Here is a 13,550-nt window from a genome sequence, read left to right as displayed (position 1 = left end):
AGCCGTAGCTGGGGTTCCCTCTGTGCATCATTCTCAAAGACATCTCTACTTTCCTCTCTGGGGCGATGGTAAATTGGCAAACCCAATTCTGCAGCCCGTGATTGAAGCCAAAAACTATCGGAAGCGTTCGGCCCTAAGAAACTGAGCATTAAATGCCAGTATCGCTCCATCTCTTCACTGTCATCATCCCATGGGTGAGTCATGCCAGTTGCTAAATAAAACGTGAATTGGCAAACTGAAATGGGAATATGGACGTGGCTGGTAGTGATGATTCAGTGAAACTCAGCCCAGCAGTCACTGAGGCGCTGGTGGGCTTGTCTCCATGTAGGAAGCGTGCCCGAGGGTAAGCCCAGGGGGGTGTTAAGGGAAAACGGCTCCTCGCTGTTGCTGCTTGACTGTGTAAATTTATGGCATGGTAAGTGGATTTTATGAATAAATAACTACTGCAAATTGTTAACAAAGAAGGTAATTAAGTTAGCGCATGTTACCAAAGGATGTGGCAAATTGGCCATCACTTGGAGCCTCCCGTATGGCTGGAGTCAGCAGACGGCGCTGTCCCACGTTGCGTTACGGGTTTGTTTCAGTGAGCCACACTCAGGCGTGTAAACACGACTCGGGTTTGGGGAGATGCTTGGCTCTTGTTTCACTGTGCTAATTCCTGACAGGAGCTGTTCAGACAGTAAAAGCTCCTGCTCCCTCTGTTAATCTTTCCAGCTAGAGTCGGTGTGCAGAGCAGAACTGCTCCTGGGAAATGAAGGCGTCGCGGATTACTTATTGCTCCTGAGAAATGAAGGTGTAGAGGATTTCGTACTGCCTTCTCCACACAGCTCTGTCCTAAGACTGAAGGGTCCCAGGACAAAGAAAGGCCAGGAGTACAGACTTCCCAAATGGCATGCTGTGGATCTGCAAACATCTGCTGCCACTCAGCAGAGGGAAGAGAGCATAGATCAGGATGAGAATGCCCCATGTAAAATCTGGCTGATAACCTTACAGTTTTAGGGTTTTAGCTCTTCACTTCCCTACTGCCAGGGAAGTGTGGCAGATACCCTGCTCCGTCAAGAGGAAGATGAAGGCTTCATTTCTTGTTGTTCTGTAGATTTTTACCTCATCCTTGAGGCAGGAATTCCTCCCCACAAAAGGCAATCAATAAGCCACAGTTGGCAATCCTGAAGTTCATTCAATTTTCAAGCTAGTGCAACTCTGCCGGTGTGAAACCAAAAAGGTTTCTCTATAGGCAGAGTCAGTGTGCCTCTGCTGCCGCTGAAGAAGAGGCTCTCACTGACTTCAGTGCTGAGAACTCCTGAAAACATTGTCTTTTAGTGATTTTGCTTGCCTGCAACATGACTTTACAATGGCACTGGACTTGGAGAATGGATATGGCTTAAGACAACCTCTGTATTCACTACAACCCCCTGCATTAGACGATACGTTACTCACCAGCCAACTTAAAATCAGCTGTCTGAGAATGCCAAAATATCAGGGATATTTTCCTATCTGGAAGAGAGCAGTTTAAGTTAAAGGATTTGATGTGGCTGTAGTGTGTGCCTTACAAACCCACTGGTCTTGTGCTTCTCACGCAGGTGAAGCTTCCTTGAGGACGCACGGGCAAACCAGCGATGGGGTAGTGATAAAAAGCTTTGGCAGACAGACAGACCAGCTCACAGGAGCCCAATACGCAGTGAGAGTTTTGTGTACAGCTAGCTTGTAAAGTCTGACAGCCTGGAAATCCTCTGAAAGACAGGACAGAAGCAATCTGAAGGCAGAGCTGGTACCTGCACCAGGCTAGTGAACCTGCCCGTGTGTGCACACCCGCACACACCCGCATCTCCTCCTGGCTGGCAGCAGCACACTGCCTGGCACTCAGCCCAGCTCGTAAATCCAGGGCTGCAATAAGAGCAGAAGAACAGCATTTCTGACAAGCAGGGCAGTATTTATGAGCATCTGCAGCCCTCCTTCACCTCCTAATTTGGACATTGCCCTTATTAAATATTCTTCCTTCCCTCCCAAGCTTCCAAGTGAATGGGGCAGCTCCCAGGGGACCTGAGCTGAACTACGGTGAAGAGCAGTGCCGGCTCCAACCAGAGCTTGGAGAAAAGTCGGCAAAGCATCTGAGCTTGCTCGTTGTGGGTCCTGACTCCAGAGGAACCCATCACCAGCAAGCACAGCCAGCCAGGCCTCCCAGCTGGTTTCAAAGCTGCTGATTCAGACACAGATATCCCATCAATAGCTCCTCTGCTAGCACCAGCCTTTCTCCCCTTTGCTACCTCATTCAAGCTTTTTACTGTTTCAGCATCATCCTTTCCAGCTTCTGGCCCTGCCACCCACCTTTCTGGCACTGCTTCTCGAGTTTTCTCACCAGCCTCCTGGGTTTGACCTGCAGACTGACGTTTCTTACAGATAACGGCCCTGGGGCACAGGCCTGGCACTGGTTTGCCTCTGTCCACTAAATTACAGTCACTTACAGCCTTTTCTGAAGCTTTATACAACATCTTTAATACAGAGCTGAATTTAATTTCTATTGCCAAAGCTGGAGACCAGCAGTTACCACCCAAGCTGTATCTGTATTATTATTTACTGCAGTTACGGTTCTGCCCACAGCTGCTTATTGAGGGGAAGAGGCCATTGCACAAGACACAGAGTGGGGAAAGCCCCCGGCTGAAGAACTTGGGTCCAGGCTCTTGGAAGACACATTTTGACTTCGGGAGGCAATGAGAATTTGGAGCCTGAATGCATTTGAAGATGCAACAAAAGAGCCCTGTTATTACCCTGGTCCACAGGTAGGAACTGAGCATGGGGATGGCCGAGAGTGCAGAGCAAAGCTCGACTTTGACCCCAGCCCTGCTGAATTCAGCATGATACCTTAACCAGAAGAGACTTTGCTGCTGCCCATCTGCACAGCGGGAGCTAATGCCCAGGGTCTGCAGCGATCCAGATAAATAAAACACCAAATAAAGCACATTGATCTGCTCTGCTCCGGGTGGACCGGGAGGGAACAAGCAGGCCCCTGAGCATCTGCTCGGCTACCTGCCGACATGATGCACTTTTCTGCATCGTGCCCGCTGCGTTTCTGACTCTCCTCTCCCGCTGTGGAGGTACCACAACACGCCTGTGTTGGAGAGAGGGGTGGAAGAAAGGGAGACTGTGGTAAACTAATGCTTACAGCCATCTCCCGCTGGCTCCAGCACTCACACAGCAGCTCAGCCCTTTCCTGGGGGTGGTTAATCCAGGCGGGCACACGCAGGAGACCACAGCAGCACTGCCGAGAGCTTCGTCTCCCAGCGGAGATAACGGGTTGTGCCCGGGAGATGAGGAGAGGAGGGTTACGTGGGGGGGGATCGTTTTGTGCTCTCTGTCATCCATTTCTCTGCTCGTCTCTAAAGGGCAGGCAGGAGCCTGTAATTTGTGGGGATGGAGAGGCTGGTTCCTTGGGCGGTTAGAGCCTCGGAGACTGGAAGTTCCTCCCCAGCAGTGGATGTCACCACAGCTCTGGGCTTGGGTTACTCACTGGGAGGTCTTCAAAGGAGGAGAGTGGAGGTGGGGAGCAAAACAGAACTGTCAGCCCCTTCCTCTGCTGCCCTTGGAGAGCAAGGAGCCAAGGCAGCATCGCCTCAGCGCCAGCCCTCCCCTGGAAAGCAGGCCCCACAGCCCTGTGTGGTCCTTCAGAGCCAGACCTGCTCACTGGCAGGGTCACTGTCGGCTGATCTGGGGCAAAATTGTAGGATAATATTGGAATACTTAGCAACACGGCTGTTATTTGCATTGCAGTGGCACGTCCAGGCCCTCCGCTAAGAGACTGCCCCTACCTCAAAGGCAAGATATGAAATGGGAAACCTGGAAAGCAAACGGAGAGAAAATGAAAGGTCTCCTGAGTCCTAGGCCATTACCTTCCCCAGTAAGCTGTGCCTCCTCCATCCCAGGGAGACAGAGGACTAGAAGAGGACACACAGCTGCAAAACTTTTATTTTTCTCCCTTGGAAGGGACCGGAGGCCAAACTAGGCAAGCCGCCCCAAAGCAGGGCCAGGAGGTCGTTACGATAAGACCACTCCTGAGACAATGACACCTTCTCTGAAGAACCTCCTTGGCGCCGTGTTCCTCCACCCTCTAGGCACACATGGGGATTTTTCTGGCATGTTCACAACCTCATCCTTTGGCCTTCTTCAGCAGATGGTGGGCTGTGTGGCCAGGCTCTGCATTTCCTTGCTGTAGCTGCTCCTCACAAAGGAAGGACGGATGACAGGAGTTCTAGTCCGACCCTTGCACTTCTTCCCAGAAAAGAAGAAACTTTCTCACTGGGAAGAAAAATAAATGTTTCATTTTCTGTGTTTTTCTGGGAAAACATCCAGATGCAAGTTAAAAAAAAAAAAAAAAAAAAAAAAACAAGTCCCGATATTCCCTGTTTCAGATCAACTGGAAAAATAAAGTTCATTCTTGGAAAGAGAGCAAAGGAAATGGCTTAATCTCAGACTGGTTCCAGTTCCAAACTGGTTTTGCTTGTGCACACACAGAGCCCCTCCCAAGTGCCCTGGTAGTTTCCCAGGGGAGGGAACCTCTTTAGAATCAGCAGTGTAATTCAAGATGGGTCCTGCTGCCCCAGAGCTGTAATTTACCCTGTAGACTTCAGACATCAGTGTCCGGAGAGTCTGAAAAATCACCCTTTGCTACTGCTGGGGTAGAGCACCGTGCTGGCGGTGGTGGGAATTGCAGTCACTGGGATGAACCGGGACAACTTGGGGTTCCTAATCCCTCTGTGGCAATTAGAACAACATCAGTGATGCACAGTCCTCAGAAAAGCCAAGGGAGTTATAATGATCAAATGCACTCATGCTCTCACAAGGGCTGTGAAACACAGGAACAGGGTCCAACTCCCCTCTCACCGATGCCAATGTAAACCTGAAGTAAATCCACTAAAATTTATACTGGCGTGAGTAAAAGGAGCCTCCAGCCAAGTAACTTTTCCTGTCCTTGACAGCAGGTTTCTCCTTCCCTGAATTTTTTTCCCAGCCATGGCTAAAGCCTCAGCACTGCAAACTTCTTGCAGCAAGGCGCCAGCAATGCCAGGAGGACGCTGGCAGTGCAGGAGAGAATGCCGTGGGCTTACTTTGAAGATCCACTTTGCAGTGATGTATCTGTGCTACCTGAAGAGCCAGAAACACAACAAAGCTGTGCTAAGAAGCGACAAACACTCGGCTAGGACTTCAGAGGCCTTTGCAGCAGAGCCACCTGGCATTTCATTGTAAAACTCTCCTTGCCATCAGCATTTTCCCTTTAAGCTGCTACCTGAGTTTTGATGCCAGGGATGCTAGGAGCAGTGAGATGGCATAAGCCTTGCAACCCTGAGAAAGAGCAAGACTGCCAGCTGCAGTGGGCATCTCAGAGGACTCCATCACAGCCATGCAGCTGCTTGTCCCTCCAGTAGATCAGTAGCTTCATCCCCCAGTAGCTACTAGATCCACGACTAGATTGGCTCCCCATGTTATTTCTTGGCTAAAACCAGATGAAAACGTCCAACTGCAGCTTCCATTCCCAGCAGTAGAAGCAAGAGCTGTAGGACCGGAGCCGCGAGGCCCTTTAAATGCCACGATGCCAAGACAGGACCCAAGTTGGTTACGTCCCTGCCTCTGCTTTGTGCTGCTGCCAGCTCCCGTGACCAGCCCGCTCTAAGGCTGGCGACCAGAGGCCTCGCCACAGCGAGCGCCTGTCTCTGGAGGGCCCTCCCAGGAGGAAATGTGGTTTTCACAGTGGCTGCTCGTCCGTGGGATCTATTTGGAGACACGACCCCGCCCTCCCAAGGGCTTGATGGATGACCAGCCAGGAGGATAAAAGGCTTTCCTCCTAAAGAAGCCCAGCTAAATATAAACCCTTGCTGGCTTTAATGTGTCTTGAGCACTAACTGAAACCATCTGCAATGGTAAATCTGCTCTCCCAGGCCCAACCATTGTCTCACAGACCCCAGAAGCTCCGAAAGCCTACAAGAAGGCAGGCGGACAACGAGGGGAGCGGGACAGAGATGCAGCCCGGGCCGCGATGCCACAGAGGCTCTGGGCTGCTCCAGCCTCGGCGGTGTCCCGTGGGAGCCAGCTACGACGCAGGGCACTCCCAAGGCTGTTTACATTCATGCTCGGAGTGAGGGGCTGGTTCAGCCTGAACATCGGGTGGGGGAGTGCAAAAGCAGCCCAGCACCTCTTGCCTTTCTCCCCTTGTCTCTGCAGAGGCTGTTCCCTCGGGAAGCAGGGCAGAATCTACGCCGGGATGGCAGAGTTGAAGGCTCTTGGCAAAAGGTGTGGAGGGGCTCCAGCATCGACCCTTCCACAGCTCAGCTCAGCAGCAAGGGGTTCCCTACAAGTCATGGCTGACCTAGTGACTCTGTTCGAGAAAACCTGTAGAGGAACCTGGGGCTAATCAGCATTTCTTAGCCCTGAGGTGTTAGCACAAGAAGAAGTTTGGTTTAGCCAAAAGCAGCTGGGAGAAACCCGTCTCATTCTACCAGCAGCTCATGGTGATCCTGCTGTGGGATGAGTCTCCTCACTGCAGGGATGTGGGAAGGACCTGAGGACAGCCAGTTAGGTAAAAACCCTCCGAGGGCTTCAGCGGGACCAGTCTGCAGTACAGGGGAGCTCTGATGGCCTCTTGCTGCTGTCTGGGAAATGTTCTGCCCTGTCATAGTGTTATTCAATCCACGGAGTGCCAAGCAAGCGCATTACCAGCTCATATAAATACAAATGGAAAGCGAAGGGACCTCAAAGCTGCTCTAAAGAAAGAGAAGCTCCCTTTTTGGTGCAGCTCAGTGGAGCTGGGACAACCATCAGCTTCCTCGGTGCTCCAGGGACAGAACGGGGCCCCTCGCTAAAGCTGTGGATCTCTGCACGTCTAGGAACAAAACCAAGTTCTGCCGCACAAATCACCCGAGGATTCGAGCCATCTGGGAAATCAGGAGGTCCACGGTGCACACATTCACCTGCTCAGCAAGAAGCCCAGGCAGCCCCTTGCGTTCCTCCAAGGCGGCCACAGCTCAACGCTCCCCCTGCCTCCCTCGCCCCAAAGTGGCTCTCGCAGCCCCGTGCAGGGAGAGCTGCGGTCTGCGCTGCGCCAGGGCTCCCTGCCAGCCTTCGCCAGTGGCTCCTACGCCTCCGAGCCCAGTTTAGAAGCCTCGTTTTACTGCTTCCCAAACACAGCGGGTTCGGCTCGGTGCACCTTCTCCGGTTTACTCTGCGGAGGATGCGGGCTTGAAATAGAAAAAGGAAGGGACACCTAAAAATAAAACGTAATTACAGAGGGAAAGGGTGTTTGGAGTTCAGAGCTCTTGGTCCTGCTGGTAAGCAGCAGCTGAGGCTCCAGGCTCTCTGTTCCTATAAAGATGGGCAGATTTTAACCTCTCAGGAAAGTCCTGGATACCAGTAGCTGCCTTGAGCCCCAAAAGCCCAAGCGTGCCTGCAGAGGAGCCCTGTGTCAGCCAGAGACAGCAGCAACCCCTGCTGCAGCTCTGTGAGGTGCCCGTGTGAGCCAAGCACACACTGTCCCGTCCTTCTGAGCAAGCAGAGAGCTCCCTTCACCCCTTTGGTATACCCCCAGTGAGTCCTGCAGCACACAGCTCTCGGCACGGCCGGGACCACACGAAGCTGAAGTAGGGACAACAACCTTAGCAAGGTTTCTCTGTGCTGTTCTTGGGATGCTGGTGCCTGCCTCAGTCCCTCAGATGACAGCCTGGGGGGCACAAAGACTTTCTACCAGTTTCAGGGAACATGAAAGCCAGCCGTGGGCTGACTCTGAGGTAGCTGGAGTCCTCTGCTCAGTGCCTGGCTTTTCCCAAGCCTGCTGAGAATCCAAGGCGATGAAAGACATTTCTCTGTTCATCTCTATTCACACGGCTGGGGAAGGAAGAGCTCAGTGCCCAACTGGCTGCTGGATGCACAGAGAGGGTCTGCTGAGCCCCTGGTCCCTCTAAAAACCTGCAGGATCAAGGAGTTCAGCCTCTTCGGGGCAGAGCAGAGCAAGGAGGAGAGGAGAAGCAGCCCATGCCTGCCAGCAAAACAACACGCTAAAGGGATTTCCCAGTGGATGCCCAGATCCACAGTTCAAACAAATGTGATTCCATTGACCTGAAGAGGAACTGGGAGTTTGATCCCATCTGTGAATGTTGCCGATAGATCTAGCGATAGATCCATGCCAGGACCATGTTTGGCCCTGAAAGGTTGGATACAAAGATGGTAAAGCAGCACGGAAGCTCTTGCTTCTAAGGATCACACACAGGTGTAGGGCAAGAAGAAGGTTTCATAATTGTCCTGTTTGCTACTACCCCATTGTAATTTAGCTATTCTCCTTATCTAATTGTCCTCTGAGGTGGTGCAAACAAGATCCAAAATTTAATGAATGGCTTTCTCAGCATTTAATCCCAAACAGGACCACCTCAGTTTTACAGGTGATGAACTCTAGGGAGGACACAGGTGTCTTTCTCAGTGCATGGCCGAGAAAAAAAAGTCCTCAAGCCCTTTGCCTGCACTGACTGCAAATTCGCAATCTTCCAACTGAAACAAATCCAGCTTGGGATGGAGCACAAGAGCAACACAGCAATCCCTCTTATCAGTTGTGGATAACAAGTATCGTAAGCTACCACGGGGCAGTTAATGAGCTAAGCCATCAGGTTTGGAGCTGGTCGGGCTGAGAGCATCTCCGCGAGCATCATCTCCCCTCTCCTAGCCCGCCTTGGGAGTGACTCAGGAAGAGCAGCATCACCTGCTGAATCATCAGCAAAACTTCCTGCACAAGCCGGCTCCATGGGGAGAACTCCCATGCAGAAAATCGACTGACCAAGCCAAACACGGCTTTGCTTATGGGAGCAAACGCAGGGCTGTTGGCCAAGAGATGGGGCCTGCCCCGGGTGTCTCCGCTCCGTAACACTCCTGATGGACGCAGTTCTTGGTCACTGGGGTTTCCTAACTTAAAGTGGGCCCGACTGTGATTAGCACGTGCACAGGAATAGCATGGAAAGACCCCGAGGAATTCAGGGAATGAGCTTCGTGCTAGCTGCTGCAGAAATATGTCCCGGAGACGGGAGAAGTGACTTGCCTGAGGTTTCACAGCCAGCTGCAGGCTGAGCTAGGAAGAGCAACCACCTCCCCACGCCGCCTGTCTCCAGGCCTGCGTTCACTCCAGCAGACATTCCAGCCTCCAGCTGAATTCTGCCGCGCTGGGCAGTCGGGGTGCACTCCTGCTCCCGCTGCAACCCATCGCTGCTTTCACAGCAGGAACAAGACAGGACAGGCAGCGCTTCCCCCTGCCACATCCTTCCCTTTGCCTGAGGAGGCTCGGTTATCTCGGCTCCTCAGCCTGATAGTCTCCGTCTGTCCGTCTGGGCAGGACAGAAGCTCTGCCTGTTGACTGCGCATTGTCTGCGTCTGTCTGGCAGCCTTGGCTCTCCCTCGCTCCATTGACTGCTCCCAGCGCTGTCTCTGTCTGCTCGTCTCCCAGCTCAGGAGAGCAAAGCCTGGCTCCCCACTGCCGTGCCTCTGGCATTCTGGCAGCATCCCTCCGTGTGTGGGAGGAGGTGGTGGAGTAAGGGAAGAGCTCAGGGTTTAACAGACACTGAGCGGATGCTGCAGCGCCCTTACCAGCCACAGGAGGTGGAGAACCCGGCCCAGGAGCAGGGCCAGGCACAGCCGCTGGCCGGAGAGCCGGGCGCTTGGGCAGCGGTGACAGCAGCATGGGACACACAGGTGGATTTGCAGAATCAGGCAGGGATGCTCTCTCCAGAGCCACCCTCTCCATCAGAATTAGGTAAATCTGCACGTCCGGGGCAAGTCCAAAACGACAGTGAGCAGGATTGTGGGTCTGGATCCAGTGGTGCAAAGTGGGTGAAAGCTTGTAGCATCTGGCAGACTTGTTTTGCAGCGATACGGCTTCACTAGATGCAGACGACCCTACAGGGGGCCCTGTGTCCATAGCAAAGGTAAATGCCCTGCGGATGGCTTTCAGAACAAGATCCCCTCCCTTTTCCCCCACTAATGCTTTAGAGCAGGAATTTTCCAGCCGGGCTTTCCAACGTTGTGCTCCTGCTGGGAGCGGAGCTGGGACCATGGGAGGAAGTAACTCCCAGAACAGGAAAGGCAGAAAGGAAAAGAAAAAAACATCGCGCTAGGAAAAGTCCTGTTTGATGGCTACCGCCTTCCACAGCCCTCGGTACAATACACAACATCCTCCAATTCCTGTGTGAGACCACGTACCGTGCAGGGAAACCGAGGAAACATGGCCAAGGGGAGGTACAGGTAACCTGCGGAGGGACAAACACGAATTGCTCAGGTCTCAGGGGGACGGTCCCCACCAGTGACCTGTCCTCCCTTCGAGCTGGCCGAAGTCATGACCACGCTGTGTCTCTGAACACCCCGTGGCTCACCTTATTAATTGTGGAAATCGAAAGATGGGGGCTGCAGGCGCTGGGATCGCCGCTGATCTACAGAGCGCTGCTGATCAATCATTGCAGCCCCCCTGCCTCAACCCGGGGGTCTCAGCCAGGTCGGAGCCCACCGGCGCCAGCAGGCTGTGGTGGATGCAGGTGATGGGACCAGCCCCTGACTTTGTGCAGCTCCCACTCTCACCAGCACAGCCTCAACACTTGTTTTTCAAAAGCAGCAGCAGGCTGGCGTTGTTACTCCAAAGCAGACCCCGCTCTGCCCCCCGTGTAACAGAAATAATCAGAGGAAAGGCAGCGAAATGGGTGACTCCTGGAGTCCCGTCCAGCTCCCTAAGGTCAACACAAGATTCCTTGGGTCTTTTCCTAGTGCTATGACCACGGTGCTGGGACATCTCCCAAGGCTGTAGGAACATAATGAAAGTTCAGAGGGCTCGTGTTTTTCTGGCAGTCATCCTGCATTTCCCTTCTCTTTCATCCCTTTGGTTATAGTTATTTACCTGCTTGTGTCCCCTAAACATCTTCCTCCTTCCTTGGGCATCATCCAAGCATGCCTATCAGCCCCTCCCCGCCACCTGATTCAGCCTTTTGTCACCAACCAGTCCCTCAAGCTCCTGACCAGTTTACTGCTCTCTTCTCAGCTCTGACAGTGGTCATCATCCGGCTGGAAGGCTAAAATTTTCCACAGGGCTCGCTGCTCGCAGCCAGAACCAGCTTTTCAGCAACACGCAGCACAGCGGCGTGGTCGCAACAAAAAAGCCACCTGCTCCCCCAGGGAGAAGAGAAGATGCAGACCCTTTAGAAAATCGGTCAGTTCTCCCCCCTTCACCGCCCCACACCAATGCACAGACACCTTCCCATCCCATTGCTCGCTCATCCAGCGGCAAAACGAAGTCTGCGTCTTCATTAGGGCACGGAGATGGTAGCAGAAGGGCAATAAAACAGAAAACCGCAGCTTCTCGGGCTGTAACAGATCCTACATTCAGGCCAAGAGTGCTTCTCCAAGGAGAAGTCGGAGCATCGTGTTTGCTCAGTTGCAGAGCTCTGGGGCAGGTCTGGTTATTTCAGGGAAAACTGCGAAACCAGAGGAGCTTGACTTGAACCGAGCAACCTCAGCACCCCTTCGGGCGTCGGAGGCAGGGAGCCTCCCGTTGCTGGTGGCACACACTGCAGGCAGCGCGTTATTAAAGCCCTCCCTCGTGAAGCGCAGAGCACAGCATCAAAGTAAATAAATAAAACCTGCAGCCTGCTGGCGACATCTTCAGCCACCCACTGCCAAGCGGTGACATAAGAAGTGCGGGGCCGTGGGTGTTGTTGGCTGCCCAAGGGTTAAGCTGGGTTAGTCATGTCCGGGCAGCCAGGGGCAGATGCTCAGCCCTGGGACAAGGGCGGTGGAAGGCCAGTGCCATCTACGGGTCGCATCCTGCCTTGGATGCTCTCCCTGCTGCTCTGGGCCGAGGGACAGCAGCGGGGACGGGTCTGGCTCGAAGGACTGCTGCTTCGAGCTGTCCTTAAGCTGGGAACAGGGAAAACCGGTGCATGCGAGGAGAGACTGGAGAGCCAGAAGGGTTTGGGCCGTGCTAAGAGAGCAATGGTCGCTTGCGGGGGTGGGAAGAGAGGTTTGCTCGCAGCCCCTGGCAGCAGAGGTGCTGGGCTGCTGCTCCCATCTGGCAGACTGGCTTCCAGTCGAGGCAGATGGGACAATACCGAAACCCCCAAAGTGGCCCTGACAGCTCCGGGGACACCACACACCCCCAGGCTGCATAGCGAAGGACGAGAAAAGTGCTGTCCTAAAAGCAGAGCTGTTAAGGCACACAATAATGGAGCGATCTGTCACGCTCAGCCATCCGATTGCACCAAAACTGGGAGGGAAATCCGTCTCCCAAACACCAGGCAGTGCTCTGACAGCAAGTCTGCACCTTACCTCAAGCACGATTCCGTACGAGCGTCCTCCAAAGCTGGGAGAAATACAAACACGCACTGGACACCACAAAAAATGGTTACTCTTTCCATGCCCGTCCTGCAACCCACGTACCACTGAATGTGAACAGCTAGCTTTGCCTAGAAAATATACATAAATTTATTTTAAAAAGTAAAACTGAGCAGCTCTGATGGGCTTCCTTGGTGGTTCGGGGGCACCTTGCGCAGCCTTCCCCTGCCCTGGGGAGGCAGCACCCTCTGCTGCCGTCTCAGAGCACATCAGTCCTTGCAGTAAAACCCGTTGCTGTTATTTTGCTGGGGATTTCCAGGCCGTTTTTGCGGTTGCTTGGATTCAGTCGTGTGCGCGATGCCTCTTCTCTTAGTAAGTGTGATGAATGATCAAATTTAACCGAGAAAGAAACCCATTCACTTTTAAAACCCTTCTAATGAACTGCTCGTGATGCTAGATGGCAAGGCAGTGTGTGACTGGAGAACTCCTAGGCTTGAAATGCAATCCTCTAATAAAAACATCCCTCATCTGGAGGGTGGGAAACGTTTTAGGATGCTTAAACCTGATCTCAGGCAAACTTCTATCGGAAAGAGATTACCCAGAGCCCCACAGAGCAAGTGTCTGCTTTTTAATGGAAACCCTGAGAAGGTTTACCTGTTGTGGTGAGCTTCAGCAGGTGATGTGAAATTGCAAAACGGTCACAGAACAGCAAAACCTCCCTAATTCCAACTATAGAGCTTCTTGGAATCGCAGAGTCCCTACCTACGTGTGCCTGAATGAGCCAAATTACCAAAATGCAGAAGAATGAAGAAAGAGGTATGTAGGACCTATGTATAACGCCTCAGCGTTAGGTAAAGTTATTATCTGATCAAAGAAGAGCTCGTTAAAGCTTAATGAATGTACTCAGATTAAACCCAGCTTCGTCTCATCTTGTTCTCTGACGACCATACCTGTTCTGATTTCCAGTGACTTCAGTGACCAGGCAGCTTGCTGCCCCTGCCTGGCACTGCTGTAAATGACTAGACGTGGTCCAGGACAAGGGGGGAAACGTCCTCATGTAGCTAAAGCTTGTCCTTGGGAAGTGGACACAGGATCAGATGAGACAACCTCAACTTGACCTTTTTCCCCGCAGGAAGACTGAAATACCGGTCTGCAAAACGACCACTGAAAACCTAGCTCCAAAAAGCAGTAAAGCAGATAGAAACGTGCTGCCTGTT

The sequence above is a fragment of the Oxyura jamaicensis genome, chromosome 27 (assembly GCF_011077185.1).
Source record: "Oxyura jamaicensis isolate SHBP4307 breed ruddy duck chromosome 27, BPBGC_Ojam_1.0, whole genome shotgun sequence".
Classification (NCBI taxonomy): domain Eukaryota; kingdom Metazoa; phylum Chordata; class Aves; order Anseriformes; family Anatidae; genus Oxyura; species Oxyura jamaicensis.
This window is presented reverse-complemented; position numbering follows the sequence as displayed.